The sequence below is a fragment of the Symphalangus syndactylus genome, chromosome 1, assembly GCF_028878055.3.
Source record: "Symphalangus syndactylus isolate Jambi chromosome 1, NHGRI_mSymSyn1-v2.1_pri, whole genome shotgun sequence".
Classification (NCBI taxonomy): domain Eukaryota; kingdom Metazoa; phylum Chordata; class Mammalia; order Primates; family Hylobatidae; genus Symphalangus; species Symphalangus syndactylus.
In genome coordinates, this window is record NC_072423.2 from 83,810,594 (window position 1) to 83,812,992 (window position 2,399).

General features: G+C 38.0%; 1 pseudogene; it reads left to right on the forward strand.

Moving 5' to 3' along the window:
- Positions 1 to 307: 307 nt before the first annotated feature.
- Positions 308 to 1,252, forward strand: LOC129489788 (olfactory receptor 4A8-like; annotated as a pseudogene).
- Positions 1,253 to 2,399: the final 1,147 nt, after the last annotated feature.

The following is a 2,399-nucleotide window of genomic DNA, read 5'->3' on the forward strand; positions in this document are numbered from 1 at the left end:
TAAAATGTATGGATGGTTGTTGGGACTTTAACACTTCTTCTGTAGGGAGTATTCACTGAAATTTAGAAGCCTTTACCTGTGGCTGAAACTAAAATCTTTGAGGAGAAATTGAATTGTCAAGGGAAGATGGGCTTTTTGGGTGAGAAACTCAGTAGAGACTTACTAAATATTTATTGTGTGTGAATCACTATTCAGGATACAACAATGCAGATGTGCAATGGATGTAATCATATTCCTGTTCACAATTTCGTTACAGGTCCTGTTCTCCTGAGCTCTCACGTCTGATACAAGCCTGATAGAAGATTAAATGAGACAGAATAACAGTATTACAGAATTTGTCCTCCTGGGATTTTCACAGGATCCTGATGTGCAAAACGCATTATTTGTCATGTTTTTACTCACATACACGGTGACAGTGGTGGGGAACCTACTCGTTGCGGTGACTATTATTGTCAGCCCTTCCTTGGGCTCTCCAATGTACTTCTTCCTTGCCTGCCTGTCATTAATAGATGCTGTATTATCCACCATTTCTCCCATATTGATTGTAGACTTACTCTGTGACAAAAAGACTATTTCCTTTCCAGCTTGCATGGGCCAGCTATTTATAGACCACTTGTTTGGTGGAACTGAGATCTTCCTTCTGGTAGGGATGGCCTATGATTGCTACATGGCCATCTGTAAGCCACTGCACTATTTAACCATCATGAATCGACAGGTTTGCATCCTTCTGTTGGTGGTGGCCGTGACTGGAGGTTTTCTTCATTCTGTGTTTCAAATTGTTGTTGTGTACAGTCTCCCTTTCTGTGGCCCCAATGTCATTGACCACTTTTTCTGTGACATGTACCCATTATTGGAACTGGCATGCACTGACACCTACTTTATAGGCCTCACTGTAGTTTTCAGTGGTGGAGCAATGTGTATGGTCATCTTCACCCTTCTACTAATCTCCTATGGAGTCACCCTAAACTCCCTTAAAACTTATAGACAGTAAGGGAGGCGTAAAGCACTGTCTACCTGCAGCTCGCACATCACTGTGGTTGTCCTCTTTTTTGTTCCCTGTATTTTCATGTATGTTAGACCTGTCTCAAACTTTCCTACTGATAAATTCATTACTGTGTTTTATACAGTTATCACACCCATGCTGAATCCTTTTTTATACACGTTGAGAAATTCAGAGATGAGAAATGCTGTAAAAAACCTGTTGTGTAAAAAGCTAACTGTAGTTAGAATAAGAGTGTCCCTCCTCATGTAGATAAGGATGTATGTAGACAAGCTCTTCCCAGTGAAATTTTCAGACTTCTAAGGGTAATTCAAGGATCCCACAGTGGAAGACAAGATTTAGATGCTCCCAGCTCAACTGAGAAATCATCCCATTATGGCGTCGTTTGAATTTCAAGATCTCAACCTCTATATCCAGGCTGAGAGTGGATGAGGCTGCTTGGGTTCAGGTCGTATTGTGCATGTTTTAAATTATGGTTTTTCTCTATTACACATCTATTGAGACACGGTATTTCTCCCATATGCCCAGCAGAGAATGCAAAAAGGGAGGAATAGGTCATTAAAATATATGCTTCTATTCAAAAGTGAAGGCTATGGTGGTTTTTCAGTGTAATTTATTTAAAGACTTTGTGCAATATAGAAGCACCATATTCACAAATATCTTTGAAACTAGCCCTTCTCAGACTTGAGCTGAAACTCTATGTGCAGTCAGATAATATTCTTAAGAATATTATAATTATGTTCATCTAGCTTAAAGTACTTATGAGACACACCATAAATTTTTCATAGTGTCTTAAACTCCACAACTTTGAAATGACTTTTATTTGAATGGCCTTTCTTACTTTTAGAGTACTTAGCTCTTTGAAGAGACTGGAAAGGGAAACAATTTTTATCTTTGAAATCAGCAAGTTCTGGCTCTTTTATGTTTCTTGTGAATTCTGACAATGTAACCGTTAATCTTTACTATATTTTATTAAAAAGTATATGACATAGTGTAAGATACAATGCTATAAGAAACAGCTATAACTTACAATATTCTATTTGGAAATTTTAGCCAAATCCACCTATTCGCTTAAACACATTTTTTATTCTCTACCTTTCTATAAGTGACAGAATTACTAAATTTTTTCAGCACTACATAGTGACTCACTTTTTTCACAGCCACCAGAACAGTTATGTCTGTCTTTTCAGCCTTTACTTACAATTTGGAGTACTAAAGCCAGTTCCATACACTTTAAATTGTTGTTGTGGAAGCACCACACCTTGAGTTGCCTCTTTTTATTCTGGTCCTGTCTTCACGTATGGTGCAGGGCTCCACAGTTTTTGTGATTTCAAACAACCATCATTTTATTTTATCCAAAATTTTGTGAGTCAGGAATTCAGGCCGTTGTTAGCTGGGT